The 24,148-nt window shown below is 44.2% G+C and overlaps 1 long non-coding RNA gene across 1 annotated transcript; it reads right to left on the bottom strand.

Moving 5' to 3' along the window:
• Positions 1-1,157: 1,157 nt before the first annotated feature.
• Positions 1,158-19,135, bottom strand: LOC129172212 (uncharacterized). The gene is made up of 5 exons (XR_008566949.1): positions 18,911-19,135; positions 15,062-15,154; positions 14,694-14,842; positions 9,417-9,475; positions 1,158-2,433 (listed from the first exon to the last, which is right to left on the bottom strand). It is a non-coding gene; the product is annotated as an uncharacterized LOC129172212 (long non-coding RNA).
• Between the last annotated feature and the right edge of the window lie 5,013 nt (positions 19,136-24,148).

Here is a 24,148-nt window from a genome sequence, read left to right as displayed (position 1 = left end):
ATTGCGTATATTGTGTTTACACTCACACATTCCTACACTGAACTGTGTCGTGTTCAAAAACTTCCATTTGAGATCTTTCCCCAAGCTCTACATTTCTGTTGTCATGGCAACTAACAGCCTCCAAACAAACAGAGCAAAGTCGAGGCAATAATAAAACACTTTGACCTGACATTCGTTCCGAAGACGGGGGAAAAAAAACACAATACATCAACGATCTGGTAGCCATTAGAGCTGAGCGTCCATCACGTAGTCATGCGGCGATATCAGCGGGCAAACACAGACCCCCCCGCTCCCCCCAGTTCAATGAGGAGGTCAAAGAGGAGAGCTTGTATCATCAAGTGGACCCACTGTGAACTTTACCATGATGGACTGCAGAGCTCTCGCCTTCAAATGCTCATATTTCATTTGCTCTTTCATCTGTTTTGTGTTCATGGATCATTTTAATTGACCTTTTAGGGTTTTTTGTACTTAAAAAAATGCAAAACTCTGACTGGTGACTATTTTCCAATCCAGATGTACAACTGCGGTGATTCAATTGGGAATTGAATCTGTTTCTTTCTTGCATTTTGTCCAATACCGTCTGTTTTGGGTCCATGAATAATTTTACTCACTGAATCGGTTCGCAGCCGAGTGTGAAGCGGCTGCAGTGATGCGGACTCTGCATCAGCAGAAAGACAAAGTTCTCAGTTTACCGGCCCGTCTGCGTTCCTAGCCTCACCTATGGTCATGAAATTTGGGGAGTGACCGAAAGGACAAGAATGTAGACACAAGCGACCGAAATGAGTTTCCTCCGTAGGGTGGCTGTGCTCTCCTTAGAGATAAGGTGAGAAGCGATGTCATCCGGAAGAAACCCGGAATAGAACCGCTGCTCCTCCGGAGAGCCAGATGAGAGGAGCCAGAAGAGGTGACTCGGGCATCTGGTCAGGACTGGAAGGAGGCCTCGGGGAAGACACAGAACACGTTGGAGAGACGTTGACGTTGGAGAGATGTCTCTCAACTGGCCTGGGAACGCCTCGGGATCCGCTGGAGGAAGAAGCCAGGGAGACGGAAGTGTGGGCTTCTCTGCCCCCACGACCCGACCTCAGATAGCAGAAGTGAGCCTTTTATGCTTTCATATTCATTTGTCATGCTTTGTGTGCCCAAAAGCACTTGTATAAATATTTGAAAACAGTTCTATGTAGCTGTGCATACGACAACTGGCAGTATTTTATCTGCACTCTTCACTTTTAATTCATTTTTACTTTTACAGAATGATTTCATAGAATTTTACGTAATCATTTTCAAAAGATTTGATGATTTCTTAAGTTATTTTACCTTTCTTTTCTGTAAAGCACTTTGAATGACCTTGCCCTCTCGCCCGAAGTCAGCTGGGATGGGCTCCAGCATACCGGATAAGCGGCACAGAAGGTGATGGAGGTGTTGGAGTTCAAAAACATCTTTTGTAACTTTTTGTCACAATTATTTCACAACAAAACAGACTTTTGGAATACTCCAGACAGGATCAGCTCGTTTTTTTTTTTTTTTTTTTAAGAGGGCAGCTTCTATTGAATGCAAATGTACCACAAAATTGTGTATAAACGCCCAAAAACAGAGAAAAAAACCTCCAAAAACATTGAACCATTTTTGCTCTATTATTATAATTTGATATTCATAATTTCATTAATATTTGAATAATTATAGCTATGATTCATATTTGATTACATATATTGTATTTGTAGAATTCCATGATGATATTAGTATGTCGCTGCACCATTAAAGCTTGTCATTTGTGTTTATTTCTAAGCAGAATGGCCAAAAACAACTACAGCGCTAACTTGACAGGGCAAGGAACCAAATATGGTCACCAAGCTTGTAAACAGACAACTGTTCTCCAAATGGAACATTTTGTGAAAGACCCCTTAATGATAAGGTGCATGTGAAAGAGGTGAGGGACGTTTTGGGGTTTAGGTTCAGGTCAGCGCTGTGATGGACCCGGCAGGGTCAAGGCCAGCTGTCCCGAATGCACTTGAATGCCTGCGCTTATTATTTATGATGCAGTCAAAATGTTTTACGCTCTTCCGTCCAAAGACAAAGCACAGATGCTTTGCCCAACATCAAAAGGGGGAGCGTGTCATCTTTTGAGAGATGTGTGCGTGTTGTGCAACAGGGCGGGCCACATTGGACCAGTTTTACGCTCCCAGAGTCCCGGCTCACCTCGCTGTCTCACGGGCTTAGTCATCTATTCTCCTTCTGCTTCTTCTCCCAGGATTTTCCGTAATTTGGCGATTGTGTCAGGAGGAGTCAACCAAGTCCTCCTCTGGCTGAGGGCCAGTTTCACTCCCGTCAAAAGTTGCAAAAGTTTGGCAGGCGGGTTGTGGGAATCAGCAGGTGCACCGCCTGGTCCGCCTGGCTTCGCAGTCAAAACGCAAGGCCTTGTGGGTACGGGTTCCGCTTCTGGGAAGAGAAACAATTTATTGTTTGGTGAAATAAGTTGGTTTTGTTGGTGGAAATGCTGAATGGCCTCTGGCAAAACCTAACAATCCTAATTTGAATCAGCCCCAAACTGTGCATCACCATAGATACAGGGGCGGATCTAGCTTTTTTGAAAAGAGGGGGTGTGGGGGTATGAGGGTATGGGGGACCTCCCCCAGAAAAATGTTTAAAATTAGACCTCATTTCCTGCAATCTGGTGATATCTGAGGCCAATTTTATGTCCTTAATTTCAAGAGTTTGTTGTTATTTTTATCCTTGGAATATATCGTTTAAGCCAAAACTTTATTTTGCACCTCCACCTGAATCGCCATGTACAGCACACGTTCAATGGCCAATGTCAATGATCAGCCTGACAGTGGCTTCAGGAATAGCATGCGTCTCGCTTGCATTCTGGCATATGCGTCCACCACGCGCCCAGAATTCAGATGCATGTCAGATGCATGTTCCTATGGACATGCATCTGAATCAGGCAAAAAAAATCGTGGCTGCCTCAAAACGGGTGTGTGTGTGTGTGTGTGTGTGTGTGTACACCCCCCACACCCCCCTCTAAATCCACGCCTGAGATATCCCTCTTCTTTATTTGCTGGATTTATGCCATTAAGAATCAGGTATTATTTACTGAAAAATGTCCAATAAAATGGCCTTTGTTACAAATAAAAGGAAAAAGACAAGTAGAAACATTATATATATATATATCATATTAAATGATATAACAAAAACATCATTGCATTTTATATATAATATTGTATTAACAGGTGTGTCACAAGATTAATTGTATTCTGGGATTAATTAATCACATAATACATAAAATTATTTTAATTATTATTTAATTATTATTAAATTATTAAATTGTTATTTTAATATTTGCCAGCCTTAATATTTTGCAATGGTTCTCAATTATTTTCTGTCATGCCCCCACTAGGAGACAGAAATGTTTTAAATGTTAAATACCATTGAGAAACTGCTCATATGTATTTATTTATCTGTGCCGTACAGACTGAACTCGAAACTGAAACCAGCGAAGTGCAACAAAATGGAGCGCATACATGTTGGCAGGTCTGAACCGATATTGAAAGTCCCCACTCCCCCGTTCATCGCAATCCCTCCCACTATTTGAGAAGCGCTGATACATTGCCATGTGCATGCGTGTCTGTTTCCCTCGCCCCCGCCTCCAAACAGGCAGGAAGAGAGTTCACTCTGTGCATTGGTTTCACCACCTTGGCACGTTTGTTCTGTAGAACAACGGCATGATTGCAGTGAGCCATTTTGTCAGTCGGGCAGTCTCTTCGTCTCGGTGGGTGGAGGCGGGGCGGCTAGCATACGCACGAGTGTAGAAATTAAACTAGTAGATAAAATATATTGTCATATATTTTCTTAATAGTAATGTCAAATCTCGTCTCGTAAATTATATATATTATTATAGCCATCATTTTATTTTATTATTAAATTATAATCACAGTTATATTGCATGATATACTACTTAAATATTAAAAATGAATAAATTACATATAACAATATTACGATAAATATATATTTTCAAATATATAATAGCAATACTTAAAACGTCTTCATTATATTTGATATGTTTTACTGCATTTAAATCAGGCCCACTTCAGGGACCAAATGCAGCACCTTTGCCTTGCGAAGTTTTGTTGTATTTCTGCTTAGAAAGAGGAATGAAAGCATGCAAGAATCCACTTGATTTTGGTGAGGATCTGGACAAAAGGTGCACAATGAGGATCGTGTTGCCCCGTGTGATGCTTTTAGTCTTTGCGGCATGGACTCAGTATGGACCCCATTATGCATAAAGCACAAGTTGTCTTTCAATGTAACATCCTCACCTTGTGAAAGGTTTAAAAAAACAAAAAACATCACGCTTTCATTTGCAGATGACTTTCTCACGACGACTTTCCCACGTCTGTGTTTATTCCCGTTTCCCAGTTTCGGTGTTGCGTCCGTGAGAATTGTCCTAGGCTGATTTCACCTTGAGGCAACTGCTTTTTTTTTGTTTTTTTAAATGCTCGTCACTCGTGATGAGTAATACACATGTTGATTGTTTTCCTTTCTGGGCGCGCACGCCGCGGCCATGATGCTTTGTCTTTTACCTGCAGGCGTCAGGAGGTACATAACGACCCCCGCAGAGGAACACCGATGGCCGCACGCGATCCAAGTTGCAGCTGAAAATTTGACTGCTCGAAGCTTGCTCTTCTACAGCTCACAAGACAAATGTGAGATTCTCATCTCAGCCTCATTTGAGAGTCTATTTTGTCTAAAAATGTTTCTCATGTGTTTCTGCTAAAATGCACTAGAAGAACCGGGTGGGACGTAGAGTGTATTTTGACATGAATGCTCGGAACACCCCCTCCACCTTTGACACAAAACTCTCAAGAGCAACACCTGCCTAAAGCAAGAGAGAATGACCTCGGGAATCATGGTGTCAATATTTGTGCTAGACGTGCACTTTGACCTTTGTCGATGTAAACCAGACGTCTTCATCGCTAATTTGTTAGCGGCATGTACTCATTTCCATTCAGCTTTGAATTTTTAAATAAAATAGTAAAAATAAGGTACAGTCTCATCTGCCTATTCATTTTACGCCATCGTCATAAACCAGGTGGCTGAGTCCGGTTTGACTGCTGATAACGCCATTTTCCATGCAAACATGCAAAAACTGGGGGATTTCTAACTGTATGTTAGTTTTTGAATAAAATAACGGCCCATATTTCCAAAATCGATATCCGTTTACATAAAATTTGATGCGGTTACCGTTGTAGTTGAGTTTCCCAAAGAGATTTACATCCCTGCTTATTATTGATAAAACGTATTTCTATGTGATTCATTATGAGTGAACTATGACCAAAATGCGATTAATCACGTTTAAATGTTTGAATCGATTGACTAACTGAAAACCGTAAAACCTTGTTGGAGGTGTTTTAAAAGCGGGCTTTCTAGGCGGAATAGGTGTGTCCCATTAATTGCATTAACTACCTGCCTCCTTTTATCTGTTTTCATATCTTTAGAATGCACAGAAAACAGAAAGACGAGTGTTCATGTCTGACATAAGGCTTGTGGATGAAGGGCACTTTTCCTTCAAAACCCAATAAAAGCGTCCTCCTCGCACCTGAATACAAATGGTATTGTTGGTGCGTCCTCTCCAACTACAAGAGAGACAAACAAGCATAAACATGCCCGCTCCACACTGATTGTTTGTTTTCTGCTTTCCAATGTATTTGTCTGTCGTCATCGTCTGTGAACCAGGAGGTCGCATGCCAACATACAAGTATAACGCACCGCCATGTTATTTTCACAGCTCAAATGTGTCTTTTACGAGACGACACTCTCACACTGCAAACACATTTCCATGTTGCCAATTATTCATTTGGGCTCCTGACAAATGCAGATTCTAGCACCAAAAAAAAAAAAATAAATAAAAATCAGACAGTGATGCGAAGCTGTTACAATCTTATCAACAACGCCTGCAGGAAACATCAGGTCAGCCATTCTCTTGCAGATCACAGCGCCAAGCGGCTGTTATCGCTGCAGAATAGGTAATGGAGTGGTCTAACACCTTCCCTCGGAAGTCAAAGGAAAGCAAGTGTTGTGAAGAATCCTCAGTGGCTCGTTCGGAATTAAATAAGCAAAAGAAGGCTCGCCAAAATTCTAAGCGGGAGCCTGCTGGGATCCATGCAAAATACTCAACAAGTGCGAGATACACAAAAAGGTTGTGGATTTAAAAAGCGTCTCCTGCTGCGAGAACCAACAAGAGCGGAGCATTGCAGGAACACCCTTGCTTTTCAATGAAAGCACACCCACTCTAATCTAGGATGATGTGGGGGCCTCATCGAAGCAAGAACCCTACACTTTTAAAGGTCACGCAACATGGGCCAATTAAAATAACAACAAAACCACCACACACACACACACACACACACACACACACACACACACACACACAACGATAACTCCATCACATTTTCATGTGTTCATTATTTTATTCCAAAAATAATATACCGTTAAAAATCACACAGTTTTTGCATGTTTAATGCGAGCGGCCTTTTGTCCCACTTTGACCGTCCTTGAAGGCACCTTCTTCTACGACTACTTCGACTACTATACTGTATTTTTACCATTTTTCTTTCACCTCATATTTGCTCCCCAATGCTGAGACTCTGCGGGAATGCATGAAGGCAAGATTGGATGACCTTATTGGGTGCTAATGTGTATATTTGAAAAACAAAGTCCAGGCTTGTACTGGTGGATGGTGACTCTGTATTCATTTCATGCTTTTAATTTGATGTTGTTCCTGTCTTAGTTTTACACAATACATAATATATAGGAGGAATTAGATCGCTATGATGTACGGATGTTTTGCTGACGTGTTGAAAATCCTTCCCGGTGACTAGCTAGCGTGCCGCTAATACTGTTTACATCCATTCTCAAATAGCTGTCCTTGGCCTTGCCTGCCAGTAAATAGCCGCTCGTAGGCCAAATTTTATCTCGCAGTTCAAAGCAAAAAATCAGCAGCACGACGGCCCGCATCTAAAAAACACTCGTATAAATGACAATAAAAAAATACCGGCAGTGCTCCAGTACCTTCTCGCGTGTCTCTGGCAGGCGACGTACTCCGTGACAAATCAACTCGCAGCGACGGTAGATACAAATAACTTTGGTCTTGTTTCGAGAGCCATCTGCCACGGCTTTGAAGCTAAACCTACCAGTCAAAAAACCCTTTTTTTCTCCGTTTCTGCTCGATATTTGCTCCCGCTTGAGGCTCCACAATCACCGCTGTATGTCCCCAAGTGTCAAACAAACAAAAAAATAGTGCTGTTAAAGGAAACTGTTGCAGCCATAATATTCATTTGAAGAATTTTTTACAGCAACGTAAGAATCCTACTGATTTTTAATGATAACCAACACAGGATAGTCAGGAATCAAGTCCTTAATTGAAGCCACCTGACCCAAATGGTCGCAAATTTTAACCCGTCACCTTCAAGCATCCAGGGATGAGCTGCCTGCGTCTAAGCAAGAACTCTATCGACATTGAACTTCATCTGAGGCATGGCAGCTAAAGCCGAGGGTCAAATAGCCTTACTGCTGTGTCATGGTGTTCAGCCACTCTTACAGTGGAACCTTGGTTAGCGTCATTAATTCGTTCCAGAAGGTCCGACTCTAACCAAAACGGATGCTAACTGAATCAATTTTTCCCATAAGAAATCATGTAAATCCAATGAATTAGTTCCAGAAAGCCAAAACATGTTTTTTTTCATAGTTTTACAATTTTACATTGTTTTACATTCAGAATTGTTTTTTCTTGAGCTACATGTTTGTTTGTTTTTTAGCTACAGCCTATTTTTCACTTGAATGCTTGTTTGCAATAAACTGCTTACTCAAAAATGTTTTTTGTCTCACTCCCATTTCTTCTTTTTGCATCATGAAGCTCTGCTTAGAACAGGGGAGGGCAAAGCTTTTGACTCACGGGTCACATTGGGTTAGAACATTTGGCGGAGGGGCTGCCGACATGTAGGTGGTCATCAGACAGAACAACACACTTGCTCACGGTGCAACCAAACAAAAACACAACACATCCACAGCAAGTTAACACATCACATAAATCAACTACTACTACCGCTGCAAAGGGATGATAGACAACAACTAATGGCTAAACATAACACGTAACTTAAAACTGTTATTTCCAAATGCCCGCAAGGCATGCTGGGCAGTCCAGCTGCAATAACAATATCAACTATGAACAATACAACGCTGGATATCAGGAGTATGTTAACTCCAACTTGTTTTCTTCTCTGAAAACCTCCTCAACATATTTTACAATCAAGCAAAAATGCGACAAACCACAAGCTACCCAGCATGCCTTGCGGCAGGAATATATGGGTGTTTATTTTGGCACGGGTATTGTGCGTAGATATTTATTTGCAGGTTACTTTGGTTACGAGTTGTGTTGCTTGGGTGAATTTAATGTGGCCCGCGGGCCGCAGTTTGCCCACCTCTGGCTTAGAACCTCCTCAAGATCCAACAGTGCAGTACATTCCTGCAGTTTTCCAACTGGTCTAACACGTTTCACCAGGAGTGGATATAATTTTGTGTGCGTTCAAGAGCAAGACCTCTATTGATTTTGAGCGATATCTGATGCAATGTCGTCCAAGGCCAAAAGCTCCTTTTGAATCCACCTTTTGGTCGCTTTCTTCTTTCTTGAATCCTCAAACAGTCAGGGATTATTGCGCAACGTCAAAGCAAGAAGCCTAATGATTTTGGGCCATCTTTGCCGTCAGCCAACTCGGGCAGTGGAGGTCAAAGGTCAAACGGGTACACGTTTCTTTTTCAGCATCGTTAGCGGTCACCGTTTTCAACCTCCAGCATCTCCAGACACGGAGGGACCGCGGCTAGCAATCAAAGCACGACAATGGATGGATTTTGAAAGTCATCATAGCTTATGACTTTTTCGGAGGAGAGTGTTGATCAGGGTGTGTCTGTCACGTCTGGGAATCAAGGGGGTGAGGCGCTCTCACGGTGGCATCAGCGGGTAAGGGGGGCTGGGCGGCGTCACTCGCACACAACGGCCCTGAAGTCACCAAAGTACGCCACACTACGATACTGCCATGATGTGCTATATGATGATACGAGGTGCATGTGGTCGATATCTTTCGTCCCATGCCTACTGGAGATGCTACATACGTTAGCAACACCAGCGTCAACGGATGCGGTGGTGACGGCTTGCACCCTGCGAGGCGTGTGTGTAAACTTTGGCGTGTCTGGACTTGCTCAAGTCTCGTAGGTACACACTGTTGCTGCTGCTGTCCGATGTACTCACAACGCATGACAAATCACCTTGCTCAGCCTGTTCCTGTCACACACGAGTGTGCGCATGTGTGCGTGTGTGTGTGAGTGTCCGTGTTTGGGTGGATGGGGGAGGGGTAGGGTATCGATACCTCTCCCACGGCTGACGGTTGAACTGCTGAAATACACCAGATGATGTTGATACTGTTGTCTGAAAACAAGGCAGGACACAAACGTTATTGTGGAAATGATCTGGCAACACAAGTTTTTAATAAAGTCTAAATAACTCAAAAGTCTGACCTTTTTTCTCGTAATATTTTGACTTTATTCTAGTAAAACATTTTTTGTTGCTTTTTAAAAAATAATTTTCCAAATATTTCAATATTGTTTTTGAAGGTATGAATTAATCATTTCAAATATGATTATAATAAATGTAAATAATCCATTTTCTCTTCCGCTTCTCCTCACTAGGGTTGCGGGTACGCTGGAGCCTATCCCAGCTGACACCCTGAGCTGGTTGCCAGCCAATGGCAGGGCACATATAGACAAACAACCAATCACACTCACATTCATACCTATGGACAATTTAGAGTCACCAATTAACCTTTGATAGGTTAGGCTAGGTTAGGTTAGGTTAGGTTAAGTTAGGATAGGTTAGGTTAAATGTAAAAAAAAATTTAAATTTAAATTTAATTTGAATTGTTATTTTATTATTATTCAAAATGTACATTTAAATTCAAAATAACAATAAAACAAAAAACGTCAACATTCAAAAAAATTTTTATTTACCAAAAGTTAAAATTTGTAAATGTGAAAACATTTCAGATTTGAAAATTTTAGTTTGACACAATTTATTACATTTTAATTAAAATTTTATAAAATGTTACATTATTAATTAGTAAGCCTCCTTCAGTCGAAGTCGACTATGGATTTCGCGCACTAGAGAAAGTCATTTATTATCGGCACTTCCGATTGTGGCTGACAAGACCAATGCGGGGGTGGCAATCTTGGCTGCATCTGGAACACATGTGGCTTGATGGCATCGCTGGAGTACATGCCTTCCGCTTGGCTCTCTTCTCCTTGCCGGCAGCGTGTATCTTTTCTTCTCCGATCTTGAGTTGCTTCTGGAGAATCGTACGCCATTTGCTGCGGTCAGCGGCTGCCTCTTCCCAGTTCTCGGTGTTGGTGTTCAGGGTTTTCATGTCACGCTTACAGACATCTTTGAATCGCAGGTAGGGCCGACCAACACTTCTCTTGCCGGAGGCAAGTTCTCCATAAAGAATGTCCTTTGGAATGCGTCACTCCTCCATCCTTCAAACATGACCAAGCCATCGGAGCCTGCGTTGTCTAAGCAGAGTGAACATGGTGGGAAGTCCTGCACACTCCAGAATCTGGGTGTTGGAAACTTTGTCACTCCAATGAATGCCGAGTATCCTACGAAGTAAGAGCATGTGAAAGCTGTTGAGTTTGCTCTCCTGACGGGAGTATGTTGTCCACGTTTCACTGCCATAGAGGAGAGTGCGGATAATGCAGGCCATGTATACTGCCATCTTTGTTGGAATTGTCAGCTTTTGATTCTCCCAGATGTGGGTGGTGAGACATCCCATTGTTGTGGCAGCTTTGCCGATGCGCTTGTTGATTTCGGCATCCAGAGACAGGTTGTCACAGATGGTGGATCCCAGGTATGTGAATTGATGCACGACTTCGAGTTGGTAATCGTCGATATGGATGGCAGATGTTGTGTCCGCATCCTGACTCAGCACGTTGGTCTTTTTCAGGCTGATTGTCAGTCCAAAGTCTTTGCAGGCCTGGGAAAACCTGTCCATGAGGCATTGAAGTTCTTGCTCAGTGTGCGAAGTCACAGCAGCGTCATCAGCAAAAAGCATGTTCCTAATAATTTTCTCCAGCACTTTTGATTTTGCTTTCAGTCGAGCTAGGTTGAAAAGTCGACCATCAGATCTTGTACTCATATAAACGACTTCAGTTGCGGTTCCAAAAGCGTGATTTAGAAGCATGGCAAAGAAGATTCCAAAGAGGGTAGGCGCAAAAACACATCCCTGTTTCACTCCGCTCTTGATGTCAAATGACTCAGACATACTGCCTTCATATTGGATTGTTGCTCTCATGTCGTCGTGAAAGGATCTGATGAGGCTGTGAAGTTTTGGAGGACAGCCAATCTTTGAGAGGATGCTAAAGAGCCCTTCCCTGCTGACAAGGTCAGACTTGGTCAGGTCTATGAAGGCTATGTATAGTGACTTGTGTTGTTCTCTGCATTTCTCCTGAAGTTGACGCAAGGAGAAAATCATGTCCATAGTTGAACGTTTGGACCGGAAGCCACACTGCGACTCGGGGTAGACACGCTCTGCAAGTTTCTGAAGGTGCACAAGAAGGACACGAGCGTAGAGTTTTCCAACGATGTTCAGGAGAGAGATACCTCTGTAGTTGTTGCAATTGCTTCTATCACCCTTGTTCTTGTAAAGGGTGACAATCTTGGCATCCCTCATGTCTTGTGGAACAGCTCCTTCTCTCCAACATTGGCCAGGACATCGTAAAGAGGCTGTAGTAAGGAGTCTTTGCAGCACTTTATTAGGTCAGATGGAATGAAATCGGTTCCAGGTGCTTTTCCGCAAGCCAGGCTGTCAATTGCTTTGCGGAGCTCGGCTAGGGTTGGTTCAGCATCTAGTTCCTCCATGATGGGCAGAGGTTCGATGGCACCAAGGGCAGAAGCAGCAACAGTGTTCTCTCTTGAGTAGAGCTCAGAGTAGTGCTCAACCCATCTGTCCATCTGCTTTCCCTTGTCAGTGATCACCTCACCACTGGTAGTCTTGAGTGGGCTGTCTTGCTCTGTGTTGGCCCTAGAGCTGTTTTGATGCCCTCTTACATTCCTCTGATGTTTCCTATGGCAGCTGCAGTTTAGATGGAGGCGCTCAGCTGTTGCCAGTATTCGTTAGCACACCGTCTTGCAGTCTCTTGTACTTTTCTTCTAGTAGCTCTGAGCGCTTTCAAGGATTTCTCACTTGGGGAGCGCTTGTATTCAGCTAGGGCAGCTCGTTTTGCATTAATAACGGGGGACATCTCAGTGAACTTGGCATCAAACCAGTCGTTGTTCTTGGAGGTCTTCTTCCCAAAGGTTGCAAAGGCTGTTTTCTGAATGGCATCTCGGATGTGGTCCCATTTCGCAGAGGCAGAGCAGTGTTGATGTTCCGCAGACAGTGCTTCTTGGAGGGACTTGGCAAATTCCTCAACTTTCTCCGGTAGATGCATGCAGGTGGAGTCCATGCGAGGTTTGCCTTTCTGTTTGGAGTTTGTAGTTTCTTGGGAGTAAGCCTGATCTTGCAGCAGACAAGAGAGTGGTCTGTGTCACAATCTGCGCTGTGGTATGTGCGGGTAATGTGCACGAACTTGATGTTGGTTCGGCGGACCAGGATCATGTCTAGCTGATGCCAATGCTTAAAGCGGGGATGATGCCATGATACCTTGTGTCGAGGCTTAGTCTCGAAGAATGAGTTGGTCACGCAGGGTCCGTTATAAGAGAAAAAGCAGACGCAGCAGACGCTGTCCATTGTTGTTGATCTTGCCAACTCCATGGTGTCCAAGACAGAAAGGCCAGGAATCATGATCGGCACCTCCACGAGCGTTGAAGTCACCCAGGATGATGACATGTTCCTTTGGGGGTATGTTTGTGATGATATTGTTCAAGCTTGCATAGAATTTGTCCTTAGCTTGTGATGAAGAGGTGAGAGTTGGGGCGTAAGCGCTGACAAGAGTGACGAAGCCTTCAGAAGTGTGGAGACAGATAGTCGTCAGGCGTTCAGATCCCTTATCTCCTGGTTCAACCATCTTTAGCAGGGAATTTCTGACTGCAAATCCAACTCCATGCTCACGGCGGTCCTCAGCACTCTTTCCTTGCCAGAAGAAGGTGTAATCTTTCTCCTTGAGCGTTCCTGTGTCCGCAAGGCGAGTTTCTTGAAGAGCTGCGACATCTACCTTGAGTCTTGATAGTTCTTTGTTGATGACGACTGTCTTTCTTGCATCACTGATTGCATGCAGGTCTTGGGAAAGACCAGATGTCATTGTTCGGATGTTCCAGCTTCCCAGTTTTAGGACTGGGGGCCTGTTTGCTTTTGTTGTTGTTTTGCCTGGTGCGGGTCTTGCAATCTGCTTATCGGTTTTTGTCCTGATCCCCAAGCACCCATTGAGGAAGGCAGACTGTGGCGGGATAACACCTAATTGGCGGGCGATAGCTATGAAATCTGAAGATCTCTCCCACCAACGAAAGCAACCCCTGGCGCTACGCTCTACGGCAATCGAGCACGGTAGCTTATAACCGGTATCTGATGCTTCCCGTGTTTGGTTCTACGCTGTGAAGCGAAGCTGGAGTGACCTCTCCAGGGCGTGAGCCAGGGCATGATGATTTGAAGGAAAGGTTGTTGCCCGTGCAGCAATTCCCTCCTCTCCACACTGATGATGGATCCAAAGGAACATCAGGAGCTGGTACAATTTGGCACCAACAGTGTCGCAGGAGTTGCCGGAATGTTTCTGACATCAGAAGCAGACCGCCTTAGGGAGTCCGACTCCGGATTTTTAAATGCGTGTTGACCAGCTTGCCAGAAGCTGGTTTTTGACAGGTCTTGTACTTCGTCCTGCAGGGTGACATGCCACCCACCTCACCATTGCCCGTGGTGGAGCTGGTTTAGACGCCGACCACCCGTCCATGCGGCAGGTTGTACTGGGTTACAATGTTTCCAGTATCAGACAATGTCTGACCTGACATTAATTAATACATTTAAAAAAAAACATAATTTTTTAAAATTAACTTCCATTTTGGAAAACATTTTTTTAACGACAAAAAAATGCAGAAAAAATAACAACATTTTCAAAATAAAATGTGGTTAGTTCTGAGGTTGTTGTTTGATGAGGTTAAAATGGGTGTAAAATCTAATATTGTAATATAAAAATGTTTATTATAAATGAGACAGACAGTTTTGGGACCAAGGTGTAAAAAGGTGTCAATTCATTTTTGGGGGGTGTATTTGTTTGTAGTGAATATGAGTGGTACAGTACTGCAGTAATGAACACTAGAAATGTCTCCCAGTGCAAAAATGACTTGTTGCTGTTAAGCAGGGCAGGCCTCAAAAGCTGTTGGAAAGTAGTGAAACTGATGCATAATAAATGAGAAAAGTGTGCAGCGCTATTGGAGGCGGCCTGACTTTACTTTTAACGACTGTACTCTCATGTTAGGATTAACTCTTGGACACACCTTTTTAATGACTATTTTAATTGTCATTCCTCATTCTGGGCAGGACGAGATGCTTCCACTAAGGTCGTCCCAATACTTTTGCCACTACATCTAGACTGAAAATGAGTCATGTTTGGGTCACCACTGAATTGCGTGTTTGCATCCTGGGTGCTCATGTGGCATGACATACCTTCATGGTGATCCTTCTCATCTTGTGACGCGGCATCTTCACCATCACCGTCATCATCATGCTGCGGTCCAGCTGATGGGAGAGCCGGCAGGCTTTATATGCGTACGTTCAGACGTGAGGAAGTCAGTGACATCATTCCTGCGGGCTTTCTGAACAGGTAAAAAAAGGTCAAGGTGAGACAAAGCATGCAGGTATGTTTGTTTGTGTGATGATGAGCACACGAGTTAGGTCACCAGAATGCATGAACGATTCGAGAATGCAGCGCAATCTGCTGCTGCTGCTGCCTGCCTGCCGACGGACCAGCAGAACCGGCTGGGCTCCGTCTTGTCTGCTGCCAGCTGGTCTGACGGGAAGCTCGTTTCACTTACCTGACGTCTCGCAGGTGACGCTGCGAGGGCGCGGCCTTGTTCCACTTGCTGTCTGCGAAGAGCTGAGCGGCACGCAGTCGATACTCTTGTACTCTTCAAAGACACAAAAAAAAGACATTACACTTACGCTTGGGTTTATCGCAAATGCGCTGCCACGGTTTGTAAATACTGGGAATTTTTTGGCAAGAAGGTGAAAATTTGTACGGGATAGCGGGCAATGATGTCATGGCATTGCCTCAAAGCGTCCAATCAGACTGCTGTGATGTCATCCCTATGCCCAAGGGGGAATACTGCCAAAAGTCCCGTTTCCTCGGCAGGAATTTTGATACATTGTTTGTACTGACTTTACCCGGGTAAGAAATATCAAACTTTCTCCTGGAAAAGTACCAACATTTGTTTCACGTTTAAGAAAAAAACAGATGGGTTGGTTGGCCCTGCCAAGAAAGTGCCCCTTTTTTTTTTGAGGAAGTTGGCAACCCTGGCACAAACCCAACAAACAAATAAGCACATTAGCACCCATCAGATCTTACCTTTATGCATTCCCACAGAGAACCAGCATTTGGGAGCAAATATGAGGTGACAGATGGTGCGTTCAAGGACCGTCTAACAAAGTAGTAGTGGAGATGGGGGTCTGCTACATAGTGATTGAATACACATTAGCAAGCAAACGCTAATATAATACTTCCCTCTCCATAACTGATGAACAGTTGAGAAGTCAGCTGAAGAAGATCAAGGCAAGGAAGGCCCCGGGACCGGACGGCATCAGCCCTAGAATCCTCAAGGACTGTGCTGACCAGCTCTGTGGAGTTCTCAGGCACTTGTTCAACCTCAGCCTGAGCCTGGAGAAAGTCCCGGCCCTGTGGAAGACCTCCTGTGTGGTCCCGATACCAAAGACACCACGTCCCAAGGAGCCTAACCACTTCAGGCCTGTTGCCTTGACCTCTCACCTGATGAAGACCATGGAGAGGATTATCCTGCAACACCTGTGACCCCTGGTGGGCACTCAGCTGTACCCCCTGCAGTTTGCTTACCGGCCTGGGATCGGAGTGGACGACGCAGTGATCTACCTGCTGCACAGATCACTGCTACACCTGGAGGACAGCGGGAGCGCTGTGAGGGTCATGTTTTTTGACTTCTCCAGTGCCTTTAACACCATCCAGCCGTCACTACTCAGAGTGAAGATGGAGAGTGTGGGAGTAGACCAACACCTGACTGCATGGGTTATAGACTACCTCACCAACAGACCACAGTATGTGAGGCTCCGTCACTGTGTGTCTGACATGGTACTCTGCAGCACAGGTGCCCCTCAGGGTACGGTGCTCTCCCCTTTCCTCTTCACCCTGTACACCTCGGACTTCACACACAACTCCACACAGTGTCACATCCAGAAGTTCTCCGATGACACAGCCATCGTTGGTTGTGTTTCAGAGGGGAATGATCTGGAATACAGGACGGTCATCAGGGACTTTGTCAGCTGGAGTGAGCTTAACCAGATGCAACTCAACACCAGCAAGACAAAGGAGATGATCATTAACTTCCAGAGGAAAACATCTCACTTTACACCGGTGAACATCCAGGGAGCGGACATAGAGTTGGTAGACAGCTACAAATTCCTGGGTGTTCACCTTAACAACAAACTGGACTGGTCCGTCAACACCCACGCCCTCTACAAGAAGGGCCAGAGTCGCCTCCACCTGCTGAGGAGACTGAGGTCCTTTGGTGTGTGCAGGACTCTTTTACGGACCTTCTATGACTCTGTGGTGGCCTCAGCCATCTTCTACGCTGTGGGCTGCTGGAGAGGGGGCAGCACGGACAGGGACAGGAGCAGGATCAATAGGCTGATCAGGAGAGCGAGCTCTGTCCTCGACGGTCCTCTGGACTCCGTGGAGGAAGTGGGGGAGAGAAGGATGTTGGCTAAGCTGACATCCATCATGGACAACACCTCTCACCCGCTACATGACACTGTGGGTTCCCTTAGCAGCTCCTTCAGCAGCAGACTGTTACACCCACGGTGTAAGAAGGAGAGGTTCCGCAGGTCCTTCATACCGACCGCTGTCAGGCTCTACAACACCTGCACCACCTGAACCATGTTGTAGTCACTATGTATTCTTTACTTGCGTATCTTGCTTGCTGCTGTAACAAGTGAATTTCCCTGCTGTGGGATAAATAAAGTACTATACAATACGAAAGCACAATAGCGATAGTTTGTAAGCCGAATGACACAGTTCCAGTGTGGATGTGCTGTGGGGCATTAATCCCGGCGCGATACCCAGGGTATTTGACGCGGTGACGCGCCGAGATTCGTGAGTGCTATAGTGGGCATCTTCTGTGTCGCACACAGATACGCTACACTTGAGTACCATCTAGTGGCTCAAACATGACATTGAATGAGAAACTTAATGACAATATGTTCTTAAAAAAAAAAAAAGTCAAAATTATCGATAATCACCGATAATTTATAGCACAATTATTGACCAACAAAAATTATCATGACAGGCTGAGTGATACGTTTTTATGAACCCGAACGCCTGATCCCAATAACGTATTTATGTTTTTTTGCGCAAAAAGAGGCAAAAAGAGGTCGCAACTCTCCACTAACGGATTTCCCTTCAGAGGAATTTTAAGCCGTGAAAACGGCCACAAGTTGGCAAAAGTGCTTTTGATAAGAAAAGGGATCATGTGAACGGAAGAATCACAAGTGACATGAAGGAGGAAGCGAGAGAGCGTGGAGCAGTGTAGCGTGCAGAAGGCTACGCGTCATAGAGAAATGTTAACGCATGCACACGCACACGTGCACACGCATAGTTCAGTTCCGAATGTGAAAATTGTAAATATTTCATGGTGTTATATTTGTAAATAAATGGTTATTTACCCCTTTGTTGTGTTCTTTACGTTAGTTAGATATTTCAGCTGTCACAAAAGCAGAACATATAGACTATATGTTCATACAGACTTCATTGGTCCCGCGACGGTGGTTATCAACTTACTTAGTCAAGTCTGGTTTCCGGCTTCGTGCTAAGCATGCGTTCACAGAAAGGGGACGTTTGGCGTCATATTATTCTACTTCCGCTGAAAAGTGAAGCGATCCCAGACAGCCTATTTAACAGGGAGAAAAAAAGAGTACGTACTTATTATGGAGCGTTATGAGGAGTTCCCAAAAGATTATGGCTGCTAAAAGCAACACTGTTGCTGCTAAAAGCAATTTATTGCCGTCGGGTCTGCTACCAATTAACCGCTGTAAACGAGGGACGACTATAATAAGAACAACTCTGATACGGAGGCGGTATGTGAAAGTAAATGCCTTAATTCATATAGGCTTTGCATGATTATTTTATTTCTCAAAGGCATCAAAATTTAAAATTAAAAGAATATGCTGCTTGTTCCACACAATTTCTGATAGTAAAAGCCTTTGAAAACAGTCAAATGTTCTCCCTTCAATGTGTATCTTTGTAACAAGTGTACTGTACTGTATCTAGGCCATCAAAAGCAGGACATTTGTCTTTTTTTCCCAGTGAAAAATGTAAAAATGTAATCAGTTTCTGGTATTTTTTATTCCCTAATATCAAAATCGGCTTTGTTTTGTCTGGCATTTTGCCAACTTAAAATGTGAATGAAGTAGGGTGTCATTAGCTCCGCCCCCATCTGCACTGCATTATTGTTAGGAAGCAAGAATAAAAAGACACGCAGATAGAAATGATGTAGTCAATTCCCGTTGTAAGACAAATTAGTAGACGTGATTATTGTGTACTCGGTACTCTCTGCAGTTGAGTAAAAAGAGGACCACGATTTGAGGGAATACAAAAAGAAGAGAATTAGAATGTCTTGTATTGGATGTCATTGCAGGCGTACCTAATGAAATGGTGAGCTGAGGTGTCGTTTACGTCTTTGTCACACCTCCCACGCTGGAACACCTACTTCCTGTCCATCATCGCCGCAAAGCCTGCAACAGAGCAGCAGTTGTGGACAGACCGGTTCTAGGGTGCTCGCCCACGGGGGCCGCACTGAACGTCCCATCGGCTTCTTTCTATTGGCTAGCGTGTGTGTGTGTGCGTGTGTGTCATTTGAATGGGCCAAGCTCCGCCAGGTATCCCAGCATGCTCTGTGTCTTGAGTCGATCTACTTCCACATTCAAATCCAAACTGACGCCACGTTACACCCGCCTGCCTGCACGGACCGTTAAGAGCAGACACATTTTCAACCAAAATCCCCCCCCCATGACTCACACTCCCTCCGGCAACAAAGAGGACGACACTCGACACCACTGCGAGGCACGGTGTTGTATCAACAAGCGACTCAACACGTTACTGCTTTCACTAGTTCTACATGCAAATAACACAAGAACTGTCGCAATCATAAAACCTTAGCAAGTGTAAAAAGAAGTTAAGCCGGGGGCGTCCAAAGTGCAGCCCAGGGGACATTCTAATATATTTAACACGAAAACCCCCCCAGCAAAAATAGATAGGACTCCTTCTTCAGCTCGACGGAATCCCTCACTGCTGATTTGTCGACATGACATATCCACATTATCAACATTCGCTTTACAAAAGATCGAAGTGGCAAAGTCGCATCCTTTCATTCCCGACTCTGTGGCCCTCGCTGGACAAGGTCTGGACACCCCTGAGCCAAGCGCCATTAGTAGTCTAATGCAAAACGAACCGAGTAGCTTCGCTGAACTTTGACAACCATTGACACCACGTAGGTCCGCTCACTTCCTTTAACGGCTCATTCTGTCGGAAAAAGCCAATGCCCCCCCCCAAAAAAACACCCAAAGAAAAGGCAAAGAAAGTTGATATTTTTGTTTTGTGCCCCTTTAAATGCATTTTATTGAACAAACAAAAAAAAACTAATTGCGACCAAACAAATCGTTTTTAAACTTGTTTAAACGTGTTTAATTCTCCCTAATGAATTTCAGTAAAGACACACTGAGCAATAACACCTGCAATACACAGTATGTTGGGGCAGGAATACTACTGTTCATCATATTTTGAGCAATAACACCTGCAGTACACAGTATGTTGGGGCAGGAATACTACTGTTCATCATATTTTGAGCAATAACACCTGCAGTACACAGTATGTTGGGGCAGGAATACTACTGTTCATCATATTTTGAGCAATAACACCTGCAGTACACAGTATGTTGGGGCAGGAATACTACTGTTCATCATATTTTGAGCAATAACACCTGCAGTACACAGTATGTTGGGGCAGGAATACTACTGTTCATCATATTTTGAGCAATAACACCTGCAGTACACAGTATGTTGGGGCAGGAATACTACTGTTCATCATATTTTGAGCAATAACACCTGCAGTACACAGTATGTTGGGGCAGGAATACTACTGTTCATCATATTTTGAGCAATAACACCTGCAGTACACAGTATGTTGGGGCAGGAATACTACTGTTCATCATATTTTGAGCAATAACACCTGCAGTACACAGTATGTTGGGGCAGGAATACTACTGTTCATCATATTTTTTAAAAGAGTTGCTGACCCAAGATGTTGGGAGCGGCGGCGGAGCCACAAACTTTTCATTGCGGCGGCCAACAGGGGTGGCAAAATTTTGATACTGAAATGTCTAGAATGGCCAGCGGGGTAGCCACGCCCACCAGAGGCTCCGCCATTGCTTTTGGACCATCTATTAGTGCAATTAATATCTGAGCAGTGTGCCGGGGCCATGTTTTCAATGCATAGTTTCTGGATTCCACTCGCCATCATGGCGGCCAACCGCACAGGGAATAATACGGAAGTGGATGCCGATCGCCACTGCTTTTTTAACTCCTTGGTTTACGTGCCCACTTAGCAGATTTATGTGGTGAATCACGCTTCAGAATTTAAGTCAGAGTCGACATTGTGAGAAAACTCGATCGGAACCGACCAAAGTAATCATGAAAAACTTCTTCCACTTGCAGTTCATGGAAGAGGCGCCGTCATTGACAGCTCCGCCACAAAACAGGCAGCTCTCCCTTGGAAAATTGTGTGCTGCAGCGAAATGCGTCCAAGCGGAAACGGCGGTTAGGCTGAACCAATGTTCTGCACGACAGAGCCGCGTTTGTCAAAATGGTCCCGCAGCTGTGTGGGTGGCCGGAGGGTAGCTCTGCCACTGGTTGGGAGCGATGAAGCATTTCTACAATTTATTTGAAACCTAAAGGATGGGGTGTCACACTCAATCGCACAGGGGGACAAATGTCCAAGCGTACTTTAGGTTGTGGGCCAAACTGGACATTACCTCCGACCCCACCCCTAAACTTTTTATCTTTCTTATTATTTATCCTGAAATTTTCAACACGTGCATATTTCTGCATATTGTGAGTATTAAAAACCTTCTTGTCCTTTTAACCACCATAACTGGTGAAGGAAGCACACTCATGTGCATCATCAGTGCACACACACGGACGCTTGCTTGAAGTTGCCAACATTTTGAGAAAAGGACTAGATACGTAAGCAGCCGACACACCTTTTTATCTCGGTTCCCCACACAGTGCTGGGATTGGAACAGACAATATAATGCACCCCTTTGGTTGCATTTTCAGGTTGGGACAAAATGCTAATGACAGCTGGTGAATGTGTCTTTATGTGGACACACTTTTTTCTTTCAACTTCACTCATGTGGATGGACTTTTTTTTGTGTTTACATCTGAATGGGGGTAATGCGCATTTTTTCGTGTCTGTTCACGACACTTAAAATGCTTAAAATGTCTACTTTCGGAGATACAACTATGGTTGTTTTGGCGTGGTTTCAAGTGATTGTTGATCAACCACCTCTTGGTCATTCTCTCAATGTCCGGGCAAAAGCTACAGTACAGCTTGATCAAATGGCGAGGAAATACTCAGTGAAAGCACCTACATGAAGATGGCCATTGTTGGTGTTTTATAATATTCACGACCTGGCTGCCATAAATGCTTCGATCCTGTTCAAGAAATGCACCGATGAGATGAAGTTCCTCCGTAACATCATAATGCGACTCCCAAATGAACTTCGCTCCGGACACATGACAGCAAAAGCCAGACAAATGATGGAGCGACTGACTCCAGCATGCCCCCGCGACCCTAATGAGGATGAAGCGGTATAGAAAATGGATGGATGATGGAGCGAGAGCCCCAGTTGGAGCAGCAGAAGATGGAGAGGAGAAGGCAGTGCCAAGTGCGAAGAAAGTGTAAGAAAAACAAAGCAAAGGATACCTGTGTCAAATGTCACAAGGTAGTGTGTGGGAGCTGCACATGGAAGGTACAGGTTGCCTGTGTTGACTGTGAGTGATTGTGAGCCATAAGCAAAGCAACTTGGCATTGTAACAGAAGAGTGTCTTCAGCTGGCTGGCAGCCACCACAGCATTTTGGAATGTTCATATTAGTTCATAATTTTCATTGTAAAGGTCTAATGATGACACCCAACCTATTTTGAAAGCAGGATAAATTAGTTTTTATTTCACAGAGAAAATGGTTGCAGTTTGAGTTTGCATGTGTAATTGCAGAGAAGTTATGTTGTGTCAATTAAATCAAACACTCAATCACTATACAAGTAGTTTTCATTTAGTGTGCTGATGTGTTTTTTACCTATTCCACCAATTTATTCTTAGATCTTTTTAATGATAATCCAAATTATATACAAAGAGTCAAAATGACTGCTATGGTCATTCTAGTAGTTGCAAAATTCCAGTAGACCGAGTGTTAAATGATCAATCAAAATAACTTTTGACCGTCTTTAAAAGGTTTTATTTTGTACAGACAGGGTGTAATAGTTCAAGTGCTGCTGTTTTTAGTCGTCCATCCATCCATGTTCTATGCCACTTCTCCTCATTAGGGTCAGGGGGGTATGCTGGAGCCTATCCCAGCTGACTTCGGGCGACAGGCGGGGTACACCCTGGACTGGTTGCCAGCCAATCGCTGTTTTTAGTCGTGTACAGTTAAATTATGTTGACTTTTGGTCTGAACCTTGCACCCTTATTAAGAGCGGTTGTGAATTTCATGCTATATACAATATTGCTTCCACTTTTAATATTACAGTTCCAGAGGTGTAGTTCATACCAGAAGAATCGTTTAATTACGCAGATCGCTGTAAGCACTAAGGTCCGCGAGGCGGGCCAATTTGATGCTACTTTCTACGCAACGCGGGCCAGATTTGGCCCCTGGTCTGAGTTTGACACAAGTGCCCTAATGGATTTGTTTGCTATAAAAGTGCAAGAACCTGACAGATTTTGTAGTATAACCAAACCGCAATGTTTGAGGAAAAGTCAGATGGATATTTCCCCGATGCTCGGTCATGAACACAGTTGATTTTGAAGAATATGTGATCCAAGATGGAGATTTTAGCACAGACTAATACATGTTTACGTTCAGCGTTGTTGCAGGGAAAAATCCTGCTGGTTTTCCTGTAAACGGTCAGGGCTTATTGTTGGAACATCAAAGTCAGATGCCTATCGATTTTGGATGACTTGTGACCCAAGATGGCTGAGCTGGTGGCGGTTAAATAAAACAACATAACATTGGCACATATCACGTGATCTTGTTTAAACATCTTGCTCCGTGTCAGGATAGAAACCCCTCATATGTCATCTGTCACTAGTCAATGGTTCATGGTGGTGGTGGGGGGTGTTAAAGTGGACCACCACCCTGCTCGGTAGGGGGTCAAACTACCCTCACCCCATGCACAGCGCGCTTCTCACAGCCGAGCAGACTTCACAGGTCCAGAAGTGGTGCCACTGATGGTAAAGGTTGAGCAGATAAAAGAGAAGAGTGTGACTTTAAACATTTTAAATGAAAAGTAGTATTTGTACTTCATGGCTGACGAGGATAAAGTAGAACTTAATGAGAGTTAAATGGGCATAATTACCAGTCCACACCTCCGCCTGAAGAAAGCCTCACATCAGCATGAGCTGTAATTTACACTCAGGGTTGCCCCCCTTTAATGATGAAGGCCTGAAGTGCACCCCTCCCTCCTCTGTGTAGTTCCCGGCTGTTCTCACCTCCCAGGTGGTGGCGGGGGAGATCTATTATCTTGTCAGGGGCCGCTCTTCACACGGCCGTAACGCTTCTCGCTGTGAAAGTCACACCCTTGTGCTTGTTTTGGCGGCTTCGGGAGCGC

Source organism: Dunckerocampus dactyliophorus, chromosome 19 (assembly GCF_027744805.1).
Source record: "Dunckerocampus dactyliophorus isolate RoL2022-P2 chromosome 19, RoL_Ddac_1.1, whole genome shotgun sequence".
In the NCBI taxonomy this organism is placed as follows: Eukaryota; Metazoa; Chordata; class Actinopteri; order Syngnathiformes; family Syngnathidae; genus Dunckerocampus; species Dunckerocampus dactyliophorus.
Note: the sequence above shows the minus strand (reverse complement) of the source record. Positions and strands in the feature narration are given on the sequence as shown.